The following is a 22,408-nucleotide window of genomic DNA, read 5'->3' on the forward strand; positions in this document are numbered from 1 at the left end:
ACAAACGGACGCGAGAGGAATCTGAAGGTACGTTATTATCTTCTGAGGTCTTGACAGGTGAACCTGGAACCTGTAAGCGGTACCGCAGCCAGGGTGGCAGTGAGGATGCCGGATACTCGGGTGTTGACACTCTTCCTGTCGACCAAAGTTCTCTTCAGCCTACACGAAAGCAGTCTGGAAAGAGCATTCAGGAGCAGCTTCATGTGGCGCAAAATGACGAGCCTGCTGACTTGGACGAAGACTACATTTCTGCGCTGCTGGCTCCGATCCCCGACTGTGACCTGTTCTTCCTGGACGACTGAAAGCGGAGCAGCAGATCACGAAAATTCAATCTCCAATTTCAAAGCATGGCCGTACCCGACTTGCTTTCCACGTAAGCTCTTGTATTCTGACAAATGTCCAAACGGACATCCCTCGACCACTTTTTTTTGTTTGCTTTTAGCGCAGCATCACTTCTTGGTGTATCAGCGATTTTCTAGAGCGTCCGGAATATGTGTTTGCAGTCCCGAAGCCGCTGCGAGCACGATGGCCAAACATGACAAAGAAATCTTGCGAAAACCTCGACAAGCTTACATCCTGACCATTTTCCAACAAATGTTAAGACTAGGTTTCGCTTGTTCAGCGCGAAACACGAGCAATAAGCGGCCAACAAATTCGCACCAGCACAGCTAAGTGACCCTGCGGTTGGGTAAAATTTACGCTCTTCGGGCTTTGAAAGATACGTTTGAGTTTTCGGAAGATAAAGAGGCATAAAACTACACTTTGGTTCCTCATAGTCCAGTAAGGAGTGATATGAAATAAAAATAAACGTTAGTGAGAAAGTGTTGGTCACCAGTGGCCTTTGGAAACATGGCAGTTTAAGTACGTGACATTCGTGCCTGCAGTTAGATGGCTAAGGCGGCCACAACTTTGTATACGTTGACTGTTCTGGTAAAATTCCTTGCTGTGCGTAGCCGGACGTTATGTTAATGGCCATCGAAGCATCTTTCTGATCTTCGAAAAGAACTGTTGATGCACGACCCTGGATGGATGGATGGATGGATGGATGGATGGATGGATGGATGGATGGATGGATGGATGGATGGATGGATGGATGGATGGATGGATGGATGGATGGATGGATGGATGGATGGATGGATGGATGGATGGATGGATGGATGGATGGATGGATGGATGGATGGATGGATGGATGGATGGATGGATGGATGGATGGATGGATGGATGGATGGATGGATGGATGGATGGATGGATGGATGGATGGATGGATGGATGGATGGATGGATGGATGGATGGATGGATGGATGGATGGATGGATGGATGGATGCGTGGATGCGTGGATGCGTGGATGCGTGGATGGATGGATGGATGGATGGATGGATGGATGGATGGATGGATGGATGGATGGATGGATGGATGGATGGATGGATGGATGGATGGATGGATGGATGGATGGATGGATGGATGGATGGATGGATGGATGGATGGATGGATGGATGGATGGATGGATGGATGGATGGATGGATGCATGCATGCATGCATGCATGCATGCATCCATGCATGGCTGGCTGGCTGGCTGGCTGGCTCTTTCTTTCCGCGTCCTCTTGTCCGCAATGCTTACTGGTTATATTCCTAATTTTTTCTGCCTTTTTGTGTCAACGCACGTTCCGTATAACTGCTTAAAATCCTTTCACACCCACCAGTTTCCGTTCAGTTTAATCAGGTGTACTTCATATAGCATTTTACTGTAAGTTGGCGGTGCTTCAAAGATTTTCCAGCCCTTACCCCCCTCACTTCCTAGTTTGTGGTTTTTGCCTTCGGTACATAGTGCTAATCTTCAAACAGCTCTCTCATTTATTTCTCATACCGACTTAAAGGGTCCCTCAAACGGTGTCCATGTAGGCAAAGAGAAGTCGAAGTATTGATAGACATTGAACGATCCATCATCCTACCGCAAAAATTTTTGATCTACCTTGTGCGGAACCAGAGATAATGGATATTAAAAATGACCACCAGCCTTTTCCCTCTCAACTCGTACACGGGAGCGAACCATAAAAAAATAAAGATTACAGGCCGGAACCATGCTCCGCCCACAAATACGTCATCGACGAGATCGGTTTGTTTACTTCCGGTTGACGCGCTCTTTCGCTCGATCGCTCGCTCGCTCGCTTTCCCGCTGTCTGCTATGTTCACCTGTGTCTCGCAACCGTCGCTGCGTCTTCTCTCGTACTATAGACCCCGAGCAGAAGGAACGACTTTTGCGGATGAGTGCCGAAATGGGATTTCAGCCTTAAGGCGGGGACACATGTGCGAAAAGTGTGTGCGATTCGCTGCGGCGCGCCGTTGTGAACGACGTCGTAACAACCGATCGCAGCCCGTCGCCTGCGTCCAACCTGCTGGATGTCTACGACAAGCCGCGCGCGGAAAACGCAAGGACGGCAAGCGGGAGCCAATACGAGTGCGGAGAGCGGCAGCGTCATGATGCCGTACAGCGCGCTGCTCAGGGCGCTCGGGGCCGAGCCACGCCGGACCGGCCTGCCAGCCTTGATGCCGGCCACCGGCGACTGAAAAACGCGCTAGTATTGTTTGTTCTCGTCCATAGCAAGCCCTTGGATAGATGCATGTCAAAAATGCATAATTTCTGACGATCGTTGGCCAATACCGAGTTGCTGGTAAAAGTGATGACTGCGATACAAGCAAATTTCATCCAACAGCCGATTTGGTGCTGCTGCTACTTAGTGCAGTTCGCCTACCGTCTGCTAGCTCCGTTGCTGAAGGCATCGTGGAAATCGAACATATCTTTTATTATGGGACGAGTTCGCAGTAAAGCGATGTGAATAGTAGGCCTTTTATTATAGCGCAGGCAACTTCCGAAGCGCCGTCAGCTGCGGTTTCAATGCGAAACCAGATAGGCCTAGCGACGACTAGGGCAGCCTGGGACCAGCGCGCAGTTCGTCGCGCGGCGTTGCCGCAGGCGGTGTCGTTGCCGAAAGATCCACTTTTGCACAGACATATTTTCGTTGCTCGAATCTAGGAAGCATCCTCGCTGGTATCATGGCTGTTTTGCATTTTCTTGTGCGAACGTGATGTACGCCGAGCATGCCGGCCGGCCGGCCAGCCTGGATCCCGTCTGCCGGCGACATAAAAACGAGCTAAAGTGTGTTCTTGACGTAAATAATAAACCCTGGGATAAGAAATGTGAAAAATGTGTCATTTTTGAGGATCGCTGACCAATACTGAGCTGCTGGTAAAGGTAACGACTGTGATACGAGCAAATTTCTTGCCACAACCGTCTCGCAGCTGCCGCTGGCCCGACGTGGGGTCCGGCTCGCCTGGCGCCCGCTCGCTTCGCTGCAGAAGGAGTCGCGGAAAGTGACCATACTCTTATTTTATTGTGAGATGATGCTGTTGACTGCAAAGCGATGTGTAGAGTAAACCTTGTATTATAGCTCAGGCGACTTCCGAAGCGCCGGCCGCTGCAGCTTCGATGCCAAAGAGGCAATAGGCCTAGCGACGACCACGGCAGCCAGGCAGCAGCAGAGCTCGTCGCCCTGAGCGCCCGCGAGCGGTGCCGTTGCCGAAAGCTCGCAACATAAGCAGGCGTGCTTTGTCGCTGCTCGAGAAGTATTTCTGATAACAAGGCGATCTTTCCTTGTGATATTTGTACACCATCCCAAGCAGCGCTCAGGCATTGCTGCACGGCGGCGAAGTGCGACACGTTTTGTGAGCGGAGCTTGGGTAGGGCGGCGCAGCGATGCTCACCGCTCCGTGTCTCCCTGCTTGTAGTGGGGCGGCAGTTCGCAAGCGACGATCGGTGCAGCGCGTCGGCCAAGCTTTTAAGGACACGCCGTTCAGAAATCGAGCGCTGAATCCTGACGACGACGACGGCTCGCTCACTTCCATCTTTCGGCAGACAGTGCCGAAGGGCAACATCTTGCCGAACCCTGGCTTTGCAACCAACGACACAGCACGGCCGGTCCATTTTGATTGCGCATGCGACGGAGGTCGCGACAGAAATCAGTAGTGCGGTGACTCCAAATCGCACCTCGATTCTCGATTCGGTTCGACGGCGGCGCCGGCGGAGTGACACAAGCGGTACGAGCAGACGAAAACATTGTAAACCGGAAGTGCAGTACTAATTTCTGACACCAAACACACAATAACTGCGTAAACATGCATATAAACGACAACTCTGCTTGCTGAAATGCGAAATGTTTCCGAAAAGAGTAAGAGTGTGAAGTATCTAGAGCTTCTAGTTTGTTAAATGCGTGATTTCACGTTGGCACCGCGAACCAATCATAGGCCAGCACTTGTGACGTAAAGAGTACAAACTGACGTAATGAGTACGGATTCGGGCGGAAGTTCACCGCCGCTGGTCGCCGCGAGGCTCGGGAGAGGTAGTTTTTGAAAATGTATTGTAAATTATCTACTCGCCTTTGATGTATTGTACGCGGCATGAACGTTCAGTGGCCTACGCTCTACATAATGCAAGTATTTGTTTGCCAACCTCAGACACCCCTTTCAGGGACCCTTTAACATCGGCCCTTAAGCACAGAAGCGAATTACCGAAAGAAAGCCACGGCGCCATTATTCCTTTCCGAATACCTCTTAGTAGTCCATACTTGTGTTACCGCCATTATGCTCTATGTTTCATTACCGCGACATCACTTGGCCATTTTGACCTAGGAGACTGTTCGTTCTTTTCCGCGTATACGTGCCCCTCGTTTAAACGCATTCCCAGAAATTTGAATCGGTTACTCGGGTATTTCATGGCCATGTATATTAAGCACGTGTTGCTTACAAAACATTACAAGCAAGACGTGCTCTAACTGATACGCGCTCCATTGTGTTGCTTTCGAAAGGAATATCGTCAAAACGAGGTCAACGCCCTCGGACTGTCTAAGAGTGAGAGACAGTGTTTTGTTCTCCTTTGTCCCGCGACGTTTCCTGTTCCAGACCTTCCTAGGAATCTATCCCACACCCCACCCTTATCGCTCTGATAAGCCACACCTAACAAGTTCGACTTTTTCTGCTGAAGTCGAACCCTATTGGTGGAGCCGAGATTAAATCTCGTCACCAGGCACCCTTCTCGCACCCGTGAAGAAAAACATTTGAACGTGTTACACAGGTGTTGGAACCGACCCAGCTTGGTCGCACTTTCCGCGCGCTGCGTTGTTGTTTGCGGTGTTTTTAAGCCGACTCCTGTCGTGTTCGTCATGGCGATGAGCGTGGAGCAGCGTCTGGTTTTAGCCGAGGAGAAGTTAGAAGAAATGCAGCAGAGCCGCCGAGACCCCTGCATTCGCAAACGCATGATGCTACGGCTGCTTCTTCAAGATTGGTCCTCGCTCAGATCCAGTGACCCAGTGGAGGGCGAACAAGGCAGCGACGACCAATCCGCGAAGCCCCGTCCATCCATATCAAGAGCAAGGAGCCACAAACGGACGCGAGAGGAATCTGAAGGTACGTTATTATCTTCTGAGGTCTTGACAGGTCAACCTGGAACCTGTAAGCGGTACCGCAGCCAGGGCGGCAGTGAGGATGCCGGATACTCGGGTGTTGACACTCTTCCTGTCGACCAAAGTTCTCTTCAGCCTACACGAAAGCAGTCTGGAAAGAGCATTCAGGAGCAGCTTCATGTGGCGCAAAATGACGAGCCTGCTGACTTGGACGAAGACTACATTTCTGCGCTGCTGGCTCCGATCCCCGACTGTGACCTGTTCTTCCTGGACGACTGAAAGTGGAGCAGCAGATCACGAAAATTCAATCTCCAATTTCAAAGCATGGCCGTACCCGACTTGCTTTCCACGTAAGCTCTTGTATTCTGACAAATGTCCAAACGGACATCCCTCGACCACTTTTTTTTTGTTTGCTTTTAGCGCAGCATCACTTCTTGGTGTATCAGCGATTTTCTAGAGCGTCCGGAATATGTGTTTGCAGTCCCGAAGCCGCTGCGAGCACGATGGCCAAACATGACGAAGAAATCTTGCGAAAACCTCGACAAGCTTACATCCTGACCATTTTCCAACAAATGTTAAGACTAGGTTTCGCTTGTTCGGCGCGAAACACGAGAAATAAGCGGCCAACAAATTCGCACCAGCACAGCTAAGTGACCCTGCGGTTGGGTAAAATTTACGCTCTTCGGGCTTTGAAAGATACGTTTGAGTTTTCGGAAGATAAAGAGGCATAAAACTACACTTTGGTTCCTCATAGTCCAGTAAGGAGTGATATGAAATAAAAATAAACGTTAGTGAGAAAGTGTTGGTCACCAGTGGCCTTTGGAAACATGGCAGTTTAAGTACGTGACATTCGTGCCTGCAGTTAGATGGCTAAGGCGGCCACAACTTTGTATACGTTGACTGTTCTGGTAAAATTCCTTGCTGTGCGTAGCCGGACGTTATGTTAATGGCCATCGAAGCATCTTTCTGATCTTCGAAAAGAACTGTTGATGCACGTCCCTGGATGGATGGATGGATGGATGGATGGATGGATGGATGGATGGATGGATGGATGGATGGATGGATGGATGGATGGATGGATGGACGGACGGACGGACGGACGGACGGACGGACGGACGGACGGACGGACGGACGGACGGACGGACGGAGGGATGGATGGATGGATGGATGGATGGATGGATGGATGGATGGATGGATGGATGGATGGATGGATGGATGGATGGATGGATGGATGGATGGATGGATGGATGGATGGATGGATGGATGGATGGATGGATGGATGGATGGATGGATGGATGGATGGATGGATGGATGGATGGATGGATGGATGGATGGATACATGCATGCATGCATGCATGCATGCATGCATGCATGGCTGGCTGGCTGGCTGGCTGGCTGGCTGGCTGGCTGGCTGGCTGGCTGGCTGGCTGGCTGGCTGGCTCTTTCTTTCCGCGTCCTCTTGTCCGGCATGCTTACTGGTTATATTCCTAATTTTTTCTGCCTTTTTGTGTCAACGCACGTTCCGTATAACTGTTTAAAATCCTTTGATGCCCACCAGTTTCCGTTCAGTTTAATCAGGTGTACTTCATATAGCATTTTACTCTAAGTTGGCGGTGCTTCAAAGATTTTCCAGCCCTTACCCCCCTCACTTCCTAGTTTGTGGTTTTTGCCTTCGGTACATAGTGCTAATCTTCAAACAGCTCTCTCATTTATTTCTCATACCGACTTAACATCGGCCCTTAAGCACAGAAGCGAAGTACCGAAAGAAAGCCACGGCGCCATTATTCCTTTCCGAATACCTCTTAGTAGTCCATACTTGTGTTACCGCCATTATGCTCTATGTTTCATTACCGCGACATCTCTTGGCCATTTTGACCTAGGAGACTGTTCGTTCTTTTCCGCGTATACGTGCCCCTCGTTTAAACGCATTCCCAGAAATTTGAATCGGTTACTCGGGTATTTCATGGCCATGTATTTTAAGCACGTGTTGCTTACAAAACATTACAAGCAAGACGTGCTCTAACTGATACGCGCTCCATTGTGTTGCTTTCGAAAGGAATATCGTCAAAACGAGGTCAACGCCCTCGGACTGACTAAGAGTGAGAGAGAGTGTTTTGTTCTCCTTTGTCCCGCGACGTTTCCTGTTCCAGACCTTCCTAGGAATCTATCCCACACCCCACCCTTATCGCTCTGATAAGCCACACCTAACAAGTTCGACTTTTTCTGCTGAAGTCGAACCCTATTGGTGGAGCCGAGATTAAATCTCGTCACCAGGCACCCTTCTCGCACCCGTGAAGAAAAACATTTGAACGTGTTACACAGGTGTTGGAGCCGACCCAGCTTGGTCGCACTTTCCGCGCGCTGCGTTGTTGTTTGCGGTGTTTTTAAGCCGACTCCTGTCGTGTTCGTCATGGCGATGAGCGTGGAGCAGCGTCTGGTTTTAGCCGAGGAGAAGTTAGAAGAAATGCAGCAGAGCCGCCGAGACCCCTGCATTCGCAAACGCATGATGCTACGGCTGCTTCTTCAAGATTGGTCCTGGCTCAGATCCAGAGACCCAGTGGAGGGCGAACAAGGCAGCGACGACCAATCCGCGAAGCCCCGTCCATCCATATCAAGAGCAAGGAGCCACAAACGGACGCGAGAGGAATCTGAAGGTACGTTATTATCTTCTGAGGTCTTGACAGGTGAACCTGGAACCTGTAAGCGGTACCGCAGCCAGGGCGGCAGTGAGGATGCCGGATACTCGGGTGTTGACACTCTTCCTGTCGACCAAAGTTCTCTTCAGCCTACACGAAAGCAGTCTGGAAAGAGCATTCAGGAGCAGCTTCATGTGGCGCAAAATGACGAGCCTGCTGACTTGGACGAAGACTACATTTCTGCGCTGCTGGCTCCGATCCCCGACTGTGACCTGTTCTTCCTGGACGACTGAAAGCGGAGCAGCAGATCACGAAAATTCAATCTCCAATTTCAAAGCATGGCCGTACCCGACTTGCTTTCCACGTAAGCTCTTGTATTCTGACAAATGTCCAAACGGACATCCCTCGACCACTTTTTTTTGTTTGCTTTTAGCGCAGCATCACTTCTTGGTGTATCAGCGATTTTCTAGAGCGTCCGGAATATGTGTTTGCAGTCCCGAAGCCGCTGCGAGCACGATGGCCAAACATGACGAAGAAATCTTGCGAAAACCTCGACAAGCTTACATCCTGACCATTTTCCAACAAATGTTAAGACTAGGTTTCGCTTGTTCAGCGCGAAACACGAGAAATAAGCGGCCAACAAATTCGCACCAGCACAGCTAAGTGGCCCTGCGGTTGGGTAAAATTTGCGCTCTTCGGGCTTTGAAAGATACGTTTGAGTTTTCGGAAGATAAAGAGGCATAAAACTACACTTTGGTTCCTCATAGTCCAGTAAGGAGTGATATGAAATAAAAATAAACGTTAGTGAGAAAGTGTTGGTCACCAGTGGCCTTTGGAAACATGGCAGTTTAAGTACGTGACATTCGTGCCTGCAGTTAGATGGCTAAGGCGGCCACAACTTTGTATAATGCCACGTATCATTGCAGTGTGTGTTCGTTCACGCTCAAGGCTGCAGGAAAGGGTTGTTATCACTTTTGTTCGTGGCGCGAGAAGCGACCAGACTAATCTCGATTGATCGCAGCCATGAAGGGCTGCATCTAGGTTTTTCTAGATTACTGTAGATGATCTTGTCCTGTTATCTGGAAGTTTCCTTGCCGCCTTTAAATTGAGCGATGCCGCGAGCGGCGGACATTCGTAGTTCGACGATTGACGAGCACGCTTGTTGCTTACGCCGCCACCGAGTGATCCAGTTCTTTTGCGGGCGCAAGTCAGCCCAAATAAAGAGCTTCGTTTTCAAGTCTTTCTGGTGTCTTCCTGACCACTGGACTGCCGTCACTACAACGTGACAATACGTTGACTGTTCTGGTAAAATTCCTTGCTGTGCGTAGCCGGACGTTATGTTAATGGCCATCGAAGCATCTTTCTGATCTTCGAAAAGAACTGTTGATGCACGACCCTGGATGGATGGATGGATGGATGGATGGATGGATGGATGGATGGATGGATGGATGGATGGATGGATGGATGGATGGATGGATGGATGGATGGATGGATGGATGGATGGATGGATGGATGGATGGATGGATGGATGGATGGATGGATGGATGGATGGATGGATGGATGGATGGATGGATGGATGGATGGATGGATGGATGGATGGATGGATGGATGGATGGATGGATGGATGGATGGATGGATGGATGGATGGATGGATGGATGGATGGATGGATGGATGGATGGATGGATGGATGGATGGATGGATGGATGGATGGATGGATGGATGGATGGATGGATGGATGGATGGATGGATGGATGGATGGATGGATGGATGGATGGATGGATGGATGGATGGATGGATGGATGGATGGATGGATGGATGGATGGATGGATGGATGGATGGATGGATGGATGGATGGATGGATGGATGGATGGATGGATGGATGGATGGATGGATGGATGGATGGATGGATGGATGGATGGATGGATGGATGGATGGATGGATGGATGGATGGATGGATGGATGGATGGATGGATGGATGGATGGATGGATGGATGGATGGATGGATGGATGGATGGATGGATGGATGGATGGATGGATGGATGGATGGATGGATGGATGGATGGATGGATGGATGGATGGATGGATGGATGGATGGATGGATGGATGGATGGATGGATGGATGGATGGATGGATGGATGGATGGATGGATGGATGGATGGATGGATGGATGGATGGATGGATGGATGGATGGATGGATGGATGGATGGATGGATGGATGGATGGATGGATGGATGGATGGATGGATGGATGGATGGATGGATGGATGGATGGATGGATGGATGGATGGATGGATGGATGGATGGATGGATGGATGGATGGATGGATGGATGGATGGATGGATGGATGGATGGATGGATGGATGGATGGATGGATGGATGGATGGATGGATGGATGGATGGATGGATGGATGGATGGATGGATGGATGGATGGATGGATGGATGGATGGATGGATGGATGGATGGATGGATGGATGGATGGATGGATGGATGGATGGATGGATGGATGGATGGATGGATGGATGGATGGATGGATGGATGGATGGATGGATGGATGGATGGATGGATGGATGGATGGATGGATGGATGGATGGATGGATGGATGGATGGATGGATGGATGGATGGATGGATGGATGGATGGATGGATGGATGGATGGATGGATGGATGGATGGATGGATGGATGGATGGATGGATGGATGGATGGATGGATGGATGGATGGATGGATGGATGGATGGATGGATGGATGGATGGATGGATGGATGGATGGATGGATGGATGGATGGATGGATGGATGGATGGATGGATGGATGGATGGATGGATGGATGGATGGATGGATGGATGGATGGATGGATGGATGGATGGATGGATGGATGGATGGATGGATGGATGGATGGATGGATGGATGGATGGATGGATGGATGGATGGATGGATGGATGGATGGATGGATGGATGGATGGATGGATGGATGGATGGATGGATGGATGGATGGATGGATGGATGGATGGATGGATGGATGGATGGATGGATGGATGGATGGATGGATGGATGGATGGATGGATGGATGGATGGATGGATGGATGGATGGATGGATGGATGGATGGATGGATGGATGGATGGATGGATGGATGGATGGATGGATGGATGGATGGATGGATGGATGGATGGATGGATGGATGGATGGATGGATGGATGGATGGATGGATGGATGGATGGATGGATGGATGGATGGATGGATGGATGGATGGATGGATGGATGGATGGATGGATGGATGGATGGATGGATGGATGGATGGATGGATGGATGGATGGATGGATGGATGGATGGATGGATGGATGGATGGATGGATGGATGGATGGATGGATGGATGGATGGATGGATGGATGGATGGATGGATGGATGGATGGATGGATGGATGGATGGATGGATGGATGGATGGATGGATGGATGGATGGATGGATGGATGGATGGATGGATGGATGGATGGATGGATGGATGGATGGATGGATGGATGGATGGATGGATGGATGGATGGATGGATGGATGGATGGATGGATGGATGGATGGATGGATGGATGGATGGATGGATGGATGGATGGATGGATGGATGGATGGATGGATGGATGGATGGATGGATGGATGGATGGATGGATGGATGGATGGATGGATGGATGGATGGATGGATGGATGGATGGATGGATGGATGGATGGATGGATGGATGGATGGATGGATGGATGGATGGATGGATGGATGGATGGATGGATGGATGGATGGATGGATGGATGGATGGATGGATGGATGGATGGATGGATGGATGGATGGATGGATGGATGGATGGATGGATGGATGGATGGATGGATGGATGGATGGATGGATGGATGGATGGATGGATGGATGGATGGATGGATGGATGGATGGATGGATGGATGGATGGATGGATGGATGGATGGATGGATGGATGGATGGATGGATGGATGGATGGATGGATGGATGGATGGATGGATGGATGGATGGATGGATGCATGCATGCATGCATGCATGCATGCATGCATGCATGCATGCATGCATCCATGCATGGCTGGCTGGCTGGCTGGCTGGCTCTTTCTTTCCGCGTCCTCTTGTCCGCAATGCTTACTGGTTATATTCCTAATTTTTTCTGCCTTTTTGTGTCAACGCACGTTCCGTATAACTGCTTAAAATCCTTTCACACCCACCAGTTTCCGTTCAGTTTAATCAGGTGTACTTCACATAGCATTTTACTGTAAGTTGGCGGTGCTTCAAAGATTTTCCAGCCCTTACCCCCCTCACTTCCTAGTTTGTGGTTTTTGCCTTCGGTACATAGTGCTAATCTTCAAACAGCTCTCTCATTTATTTCTCATACCGACTTAAAGGGTCCCTGAAACGGTGTCCATGTAGGCAAAGAGAAGTCGAAGTATTGATAGACATTGAACGATCCATCATCCTACCGCAAAAATTTTCGATCTACCTTGTGCGGAACCAGAGATAATGGATATTAAAAATGACCACCAGCCTTTTCCCTCTCAACTCGTACACGGGAGCGAACCATAAAAAAATAAAGATTACAGGCCGGAACCATGCTCCGCCCACAAATACGTCATCGACGAGATCGGTTTGTTTACTTCCGGTTGACGCGCTCTTTCGCTCGATCGCTCGCTCGCTCGCTTTCCCGCTGTCTGCTATGTTCACCTGTGTCTCGCAACCGTCGCTGCGTCTTCTCTCGTACTATAGACCCCGAGCAGAAGGAACGACTTTTGCGGATGAGTGCCGAAATGGGATTTCAGCCTTAAGGCGGGGACACATGTGCGAAAAGTGTGTGCGATTCGCTGCGGCGCGCCGTTGTGAACGACGTCGTAACAACCGATCGCAGCCCGTCGCCTGCGTCCAACCTGCTGGATGTCTACGACAAGCCGCGCGCGGAAAACGCAAGGACGGCAAGCGGGAGCCAATACGAGTGCGGAGAGCGGCAGCGTCATGATGCCGTACAGCGCGCTGCTCAGGGCGCTCGGGGCCGAGCCACGCCGGACCGGCCTGCCAGCCTTGATGCCGGCCACCGGCGACTGAAAAACGCGCTAGTATTGTTTGTTCTCGTCCATAGCAAGCCCTTGGATAGATGCATGTCAAAAATGCATAATTTCTGACGATCGTTGGCCAATACCGAGTTGCTGGTAAAAGTGATGACTGCGATACAAGCAAATTTCATCCAACAGCCGATTTGGTGCTGCTGCTACTTAGTGCAGTTCGCCTACCGTCTGCTAGCTCCGTTGCTGAAGGCATCGTGGAAATCGAACATATCTTTTATTATGGGACGAGTTCGCAGTAAAGCGATGTGAATAGTAGGCCTTTTATTATAGCGCAGGCAACTTCCGAAGCGCCGTCAGCTGCGGTTTCAATGCGAAACCAGATAGGCCTAGCGACGACTAGGGCAGCCTGGGACCAGCGCGCAGTTCGTCGCGCGGCGTTGCCGCAGGCGGTGTCGTTGCCGAGAGATCCACTTTTGCACAGACATATTTTCGTTGCTCGAATCTAGGAAGCATCCTCGCTGGTATCATGGCTGTTTTGCATTTTCTTGTGCGAACGTGATGTACGCCGAGCATGCCGGCCGGCCGGCCAGCCTGGATCCCGTCTGCCGGCGACATAAAAACGAGCTAAAGTGTGTTCTTGACGTAAATAATAAACCCTGGGATAAGAAATGTGAAAAATGTGTCATTTTTGAGGATCGCTGACCAATACTGAGCTGCTGGTAAAGGTAACGACTGTGATACGAGCAAATTTCTTGCCACAACCGTCTCGCAGCTGCCGCTGGCCCGACGTGGGGTCCGGCTCGCCTGGCGCCCGCTCGCTTCGCTGCAGAAGGAGTCGCGGAAAGTGACCATACTCTTATTTTATTGTGAGATGATGCTGTTGACTGCAAAGCGATGTGTAGAGTAAACCTTGTATTATAGCTCAGGCGACTTCCGAAGCGCCGGCCGCTGCAGCTTCGATGCCAAAGAGGCAATAGGCCTAGCGACGACCACGGCAGCCAGGCAGCAGCAGAGCTCGTCGCCCTGAGCGCCCGCGAGCGGTGCCGTTGCCGAAAGCTCGCAACATAAGCAGGCGTGCTTTGTCGCTGCTCGAGAAGTATTTCTGATAACAAGGCGATCTTTCCTTGTGATATTTGTACACCATCCCAAGCAGCGCTCAGGCATTGCTGCACGGCGGCGAAGTGCGACACGTTTTGTGAGCGGAGCTTGGGTAGGGCGGCGCAGCGATGCTCACCGCTCCGTGTCTCCCTGCTTGTAGTGGGGCGGCAGTTCGCAAGCGACGATCGGTGCAGCGCGTCGGCCAAGCTTTTAAGGACACGCCGTTCAGAAATCGAGCGCTGAATCCTGACGACGACGACGGCTCGCTCACTTCCATCTTTCGGCAGACAGTGCCGAAGGGCAACATCTTGCCGAACCCTGGCTTTGCAACCAACGACACAGCACGGCCGGTCCATTTTGATTGCGCATGCGACGGAGGTCGCGACAGAAATCAGTAGTGCGGTGACTCCAAATCGCACCTCGATTCTCGATTCGGTTCGACGGCGGCGCCGGCGGAGTGACACAAGCGGTACGAGCAGACGAAAACATTGTAAACCGGAAGTGCAGTACTAATTTCTGACACCAAACACACAATAACTGCGTAAACATGCATATAAACGACAACTCTGCTTGCTGAAATGCGAAATGTTTCCGAAAAGAGTAAGAGTGTGAAGTATCTAGAGCTTCTAGTTTGTTAAATGCGTGATTTCACGTTGGCACCGCGAACCAATCATAGGCCAGCACTTGTGACGTAAAGAGTACAAACTGACGTAATGAGTACGGATTCGGGCGGAAGTTCACCGCCGCTGGTCGCCGCGAGGCTCGGGAGAGGTAGTTTTTGAAAATGTATTGTAAATTATCTACTCGCCTTTGATGTATTGTACGCGGCATGAACGTTCAGTGGCCTACGCTCTACATAATGCAAGTATTTGTTTGCCAACCTCAGACACCCCTTTCAGGGACCCTTTAACATCGGCCCTTAAGCACAGAAGCGAATTACCGAAAGAAAGCCACGGCGCCATTATTCCTTTCCGAATACCTCTTAGTAGTCCATACTTGTGTTACCGCCATTATGCTCTATGTTTCATTACCGCGACATCACTTGGCCATTTTGACCTAGGAGACTGTTCGTTCTTTTCCGCGTATACGTGCCCCTCGTTTAAACGCATTCCCAGAAATTTGAATCGGTTACTCGGGTATTTCATGGCCATGTATATTAAGCACGTGTTGCTTACAAAACATTACAAGCAAGACGTGCTCTAACTGATACGCGCTCCATTGTGTTGCTTTCGAAAGGAATATCGTCAAAACGAGGTCAACGCCCTCGGACTGTCTAAGAGTGAGAGACAGTGTTTTGTTCTCCTTTGTCCCGCGACGTTTCCTGTTCCAGACCTTCCTAGGAATCTATCCCACACCCCACCCTTATCGCTCTGATAAGCCACACCTAACAAGTTCGACTTTTTCTGCTGAAGTCGAACCCTATTGGTGGAGCCGAGATTAAATCTCGTCACCAGGCACCCTTCTCGCACCCGTGAAGAAAAACATTTGAACGTGTTACACAGGTGTTGGAACCGACCCAGCTTGGTCGCACTTTCCGCGCGCTGCGTTGTTGTTTGCGGTGTTTTTAAGCCGACTCCTGTCGTGTTCGTCATGGCGATGAGCGTGGAGCAGCGTCTGGTTTTAGCCGAGGAGAAGTTAGAAGAAATGCAGCAGAGCCGCCGAGACCCCTGCATTCGCAAACGCATGATGCTACGGCTGCTTCTTCAAGATTGGTCCTCGCTCAGATCCAGTGACCCAGTGGAGGGCGAACAAGGCAGCGACGACCAATCCGCGAAGCCCCGTCCATCCATATCAAGAGCAAGGAGCCACAAACGGACGCGAGAGGAATCTGAAGGTACGTTATTATCTTCTGAGGTCTTGACAGGTCAACCTGGAACCTGTAAGCGGTACCGCAGCCAGGGCGGCAGTGAGGATGCCGGATACTCGGGTGTTGACACTCTTCCTGTCGACCAAAGTTCTCTTCAGCCTACACGAAAGCAGTCTGGAAAGAGCATTCAGGAGCAGCTTCATGTGGCGCAAAATGACGAGCCTGCTGACTTGGACGAAGACCACATTTCTGCGCTGCTGGCTCCGATCCCCGACTGTGACCTGTTCTTCCTGGACGACTGAAAGTGGAGCAGCAGATCACGAAAATTCAATCTCCAATTTCAAAGCATGGCCGTACCCGACTTGCTTTCCACGTAAGCTCTTGTATTCTGACAAATGTCCAAACGGACATCCCTCGACCACTTTTTTTTTGTTTGCTTTTAGCGCAGCATCACTTCTTGGTGTATCAGCGATTTTCTAGAGCGTCCGGAATATGTGTTTGCAGTCCCGAAGCCGCTGCGAGCACGATGGCCAAACATGACGAAGAAATCTTGCGAAAACCTCGACAAGCTTACATCCTGACCATTTTCCAACAAATGTTAAGACTAGGTTTCGCTTGTTCGGCGCGAAACACGAGAAATAAGCGGCCAACAAATTCGCACCAGCACAGCTAAGTGACCCTGCGGTTGGGTAAAATTTACGCTCTTCGGGCTTTGAAAGATACGTTTGAGTTTTCGGAAGATAAAGAGGCATAAAACTACACTTTGGTTCCTCATAGTCCAGTAAGGAGTGATATGAAATAAAAATAAACGTTAGTGAGAAAGTGTTGGTCACCAGTGGCCTTTGGAAACATGGCAGTTTAAGTACGTGACATTCGTGCCTGCAGTTAGATGGCTAAGGCGGCCACAACTTTGTATACGTTGACTGTTCTGGTAAAATTCCTTGCTGTGCGTAGCCGGACGTTATGTTAATGGCCATCGAAGCATCTTTCTGATCTTCGAAAAGAACTGTTGATGCACGTCCCTGGATGGATGGATGGATGGATGGATGGATGGATGGATGGATGGATGGATGGATGGATGGATGGATGGATGGATGGATGGACGGACGGACGGACGGACGGACGGACGGACGGACGGACGGACGGACGGACGGACGGACGGACGGACGGACGGACGGACGGACGGAGGGATGGATGGATGGATGGATGGATGGATGGATGGATGGATGGATGGATGGATGGATGGATGGATGGATGGATGGATGGATGGATGGATGGATGGATGGATGGATGGATGGATGGATGGATGGATGGATACATGCATGCATGCATGCATGCATGCATGCATGCATGGCTGGCTGGCTGGCTGGCTGGCTGGCTGGCTGGCTGGCTGGCTGGCTGGCTGGCTGGCTGGCTGGCTGGCTCTTTCTTTCCGCGTCCTCTTGTCCGGCATGCTTACTGGTTATATTCCTAATTTTTTCTGCCTTTTTGTGTCAACGCACGTTCCGTATAACTGTTTAAAATCCTTTGATGCCCACCAGTTTCCGTTCAGTTTAATCAGGTGTACTTCATATAGCATTTTACTCTAAGTTGGCGGTGCTTCAAAGATTTTCCAGCCCTTACCCCCCTCACTTCCTAGTTTGTGGTTTTTGCCTTCGGTACATAGTGCTAATCTTCAAACAGCTCTCTCATTTATTTCTCATACCGACTTAACATCGGCCCTTAAGCACAGAAGCGAAGTACCGAAAGAAAGCCACGGCGCCATTATTCCTTTCCGAATACCTCTTAGTAGTCCATACTTGTGTTACCGCCATTATGCTCTATGTTTCATTACCGCGACATCTCTTGGCCATTTTGACCTAGGAGACTGTTCGTTCTTTTCCGCGTATACGTGCCCCTCGTTTAAACGCATTCCCAGAAATTTGAATCGGTTACTCGGGTATTTCATGGCCATGTATTTTAAGCACGTGTTGCTTACAAAACATTACAAGCAAGACGTGCTCTAACTGATACGCGCTCCATTGTGTTGCTTTCGAAAGGAATATCGTCAAAACGAGGTCAACGCCCTCGGACTGACTAAGAGTGAGAGAGAGTGTTTTGTTCTCCTTTGTCCCGCGACGTTTCCTGTTCCAGACCTTCCTAGGAATCTATCCCACACCCCACCCTTATCGCTCTGATAAGCCACACCTAACAAGTTCGACTTTTTCTGCTGAAGTCGAACCCTATTGGTGGAGCCGAGATTAAATCTCGTCACCAGGCACCCTTCTCGCACCCGTGAAGAAAAACATTTGAACGTGTTACACAGGTGTTGGAGCCGACCCAGCTTGGTCGCACTTTCCGCGCGCTGCGTTGTTGTTTGCGGTGTTTTTAAGCCGACTCCTGTCGTGTTCGTCATGGCGATGAGCGTGGAGCAGCGTCTGGTTTTAGCCGAGGAGAAGTTAGAAGAAATGCAGCAGAGCCGCCGAGACCCCTGCATTCGCAAACGCATGATGCTACGGCTGCTTCTTCAAGATTGGTCCTGGCTCAGATCCAGAGACCCAGTGGAGGGCGAACAAGGCAGCGACGACCAATCCGCGAAGCCCCGTCCATCCATATCAAGAGCAAGGAGCCACAAACGGACGCGAGAGGAATCTGAAGGTACGTTATTATCTTCTGAGGTCTTGACAGGTGAACCTGGAGCCTGTAAGCGGTACCGCAGCCAGGGCGGCAGTGAGGATGCCGGATACTCGGGTGTTGACACTCTTCCTGTCGACCAAAGTTCTCTTCAGCCTACACGAAAGCAGTCTGGAAAGAGCATTCAGGAGCAGCTTCATGTGGCGCAAAATGACGAGCCTGCTGACTTGGACGAAGACTACATTTCTGCGCTGCTGGCTCCGATCCCCGACTGTGACCTGTTCTTCCTGGACGACTGAAAGCGGAGCAGCAGATCACGAAAATTCAATCTCCAATTTCAAAGCATGGCCGTACCCGACTTGCTTTCCACGTAAGCTCTTGTATTCTGACAAATGTCCAAACGGACATCCCTCGACCACTTTTTTTTGTTTGCTTTTAGCGCAGCATCACTTCTTGGTGTATCAGCGATTTTCTAGAGCGTCCGGAATATGTGTTTGCAGTCCCGAAGCCGCTGCGAGCACGATGGCCAAACATGACGAAGAAATCTTGCGAAAACCTCGACAAGCTTACATCCTGACCATTTTCCAACAAATGTTAAGACTAGGTTTCGCTTGTTCAGCGCGAAACACGAGAAATAAGCGGCCAACAAATTCGCACCAGCACAGCTAAGTGGCCCTGCGGTTGGGTAAAATTTGCGCTCCTCGGGCTTTGAAAGATACGTTTGAGTTTTCGGAAGATAAAGAGGCATAAAACTACACTTTGGTTCCTCATAGTCCAGTAAGGAGTGATATGAAATAAAAATAAACGTTAGTGAGAAAGTGTTGGTCACCAGTGGCCTTTGGAAACATGGCAGTTTAAGTACGTGACATTCGTGCCTGCAGTTAGATGGCTAAGGCGGCCACAACTTTGTATACGTTGACTGTTCTGGTAAAATTCCTTGCTGTGCGTAGCCGGACGTTATGTTAATGGCCATCGAAGCATCTTTCTGATCTTCGAAAAGAACTGTTGATGCACGACCCTGGATGGATGGATGGATGGATGGATGGATGGATGGATGGATGGATGGATGGATGGATGGATGGATGGATGGATGGATGGATGGATGGATGGATGGATGGATGGATGGATGGATGGATGGATGGATGGATGGATGGATGGATGGATGGATGGATGGATGGATGGATGGATGGATGGATGGATGGATGGATGGATGGATGGATGGATGGATGGATGGATGGATGGATGGATGGATGGATGGGTGGATGGATGGATGGATGGATGGATGGATGGATGGATGGATGGATGGATGGATGGATGGATGGATGGATGGATGGATGGATGGATGGATGGATGGATGGATGGATGGATGGATGGATGGATGGATGGATGGATGCATGCATGCATGCATGCATGCATCCATGCATGGCTGGCTGGCTGGCTGGCTGGCTCTTTCTTTCCGCGTCCTCTTGTCCGCAATGCTTACTGGTTATATTCCTAATTTTTTCTGCCTTTTTGTGTCAACGCACGTTCCGTATAACTGCTTAAAATCCTTTCACACCCACCAGTTTCCGTTCAGTTTAATCAGGTGTACTTCATATAGCATTTTACTGTAAGTTGGCGGTGCTTCAAAGATTTTCCAGCCCTTACCCCCCTCACTTCCTAGTTTGTGGTTTTTGCCTTCGGTACATAGTGCTAATCTTCAAACAGCTCTCTCATTTATTTCTCATACCGACTTAAAGGGTCCCTGAAACGGTGTCCATGTAGGCAAAGAGAAGTCGAAGTATTGATAGACATTGAACGATCCATCATCCTACCGCAAAAATTTTCGATCTACCTTGTGCGGAACCAGAGATAATGGATATTAAAAATGACCACCAGCCTTTTCCCTCTCAACTCGTACACGGGAGCGAACCATAAAAAAATAAAGATTACAGGCCGGAACCATGCTCCGCCCACAAATACGTCATCGACGAGATCGGTTTGTTTACTTCCGGTTGACGCGCTCTTTCGCTCGATCGCTCGCTCGCTCGCTTTCCCGCTGTCTGCTATGTTCACCTGTGTCTCGCAACCGTCGCTGCGTCTTCTCTCGTACTATAGACCCCGAGCAGAAGGAACGACTTTTGCGGATGAGTGCCGAAATGGGATTTCAGCCTTAAGGCGGGGACACATGTGCGAAAAGTGTGTGCGATTCGCTGCGGCGCGCCGTTGTGAACGACGTCGTAACAACCGATCGCAGCCCGTCGCCTGCGTCCAACCTGCTGGATGTCTACGACAAGCCGCGCGCGGAAAACGCAAGGACGGCAAGCGGGAGCCAATACGAGTGCGGAGAGCGGCAGCGTCATGATGCCGTACAGCGCGCTGCTCAGGGCGCTCGGGGCCGAGCCACGCCGGACCGGCCTGCCAGCCTTGATGCCGGCCACCGGCGACTGAAAAACGCGCTAGTATTGTTTGTTCTCGTCCATAGCAAGCCCTTGGATAGATGCATGTCAAAAATGCATAATTTCTGACGATCGTTGGCCAATACCGAGTTGCTGGTAAAAGTGATGACTGCGATACAAGCAAATTTCATCCAACAGCCGATTTGGTGCTGCTGCTACTTAGTGCAGTTCGCCTACCGTCTGCTAGCTCCGTTGCTGAAGGCATCGTGGAAATCGAACATATCTTTTATTATGGGACGAGTTCGCAGTAAAGCGATGTGAATAGTAGGCCTTTTATTATAGCGCAGGCAACTTCCGAAGCGCCGTCAGCTGCGGTTTCAATGCGAAACCAGATAGGCCTAGCGACGACTAGGGCAGCCTGGGACCAGCGCGCAGTTCGTCGCGCGGCGTTGCCGCAGGCGGTGTCGTTGCCGAGAGATCCACTTTTGCACAGACATATTTTCGTTGCTCGAATCTAGGAAGCATCCTCGCTGGTATCATGGCTGTTTTGCATTTTCTTGTGCGAACGTGATGTACGCCGAGCATGCCGGCCGGCCGGCCAGCCTGGATCCCGTCTGCCGGCGACATAAAAACGAGCTAAAGTGTGTTCTTGACGTAAATAATAAACCCTGGGATAAGAAATGTGAAAAATGTGTCATTTTTGAGGATCGCTGACCAATACTGAGCTGCTGGTAAAGGTAACGACTGTGATACGAGCAAATTTCTTGCCACAACCGTCTCGCAGCTGCCGCTGGCCCGACGTGGGGTCCGGCTCGCCTGGCGCCCGCTCGCTTCGCTGCAGAAGGAGTCGCGGAAAGTGACCATACTCTTATTTTATTGTGAGATGATGCTGTTGACTGCAAAGCGATGTGTAGAGTAAACCTTGTATTATAGCTCAGGCGACTTCCGAAGCGCCGGCCGCTGCAGCTTCGATGCCAAAGAGGCAATAGGCCTAGCGACGACCACGGCAGCCAGGCAGCAGCAGAGCTCGTCGCCCTGAGCGCCCGCGAGCGGTGCCGTTGCCGAAAGCTCGCAACATAAGCAGGCGTGCTTTGTCGCTGCTCGAGAAGTATTTCTGATAACAAGGCGATCTTTCCTTGTGATATTTGTACACCATCCCAAGCAGCGCTCAGGCATTGCTGCACGGCGGCGAAGTGCGACACGTTTTGTGAGCGGAGCTTGGGTAGGGCGGCGCAGCGATGCTCACCGCTCCGTGTCTCCCTGCTTGTAGTGGGGCGGCAGTTCGCAAGCGACGATCGGTGCAGCGCGTCGGCCAAGCTTTTAAGGACACGCCGTTCAGAAATCGAGCGCTGAATCCTGACGACGACGACGGCTCGCTC

The sequence above is a fragment of the Amblyomma mixtum genome, chromosome 7, assembly GCF_055824585.1.
Source record: "Amblyomma mixtum isolate Tamu chromosome 7, ASM5582458v1, whole genome shotgun sequence".
In the NCBI taxonomy this organism is placed as follows: Eukaryota; Metazoa; Arthropoda; class Arachnida; order Ixodida; family Ixodidae; genus Amblyomma; species Amblyomma mixtum.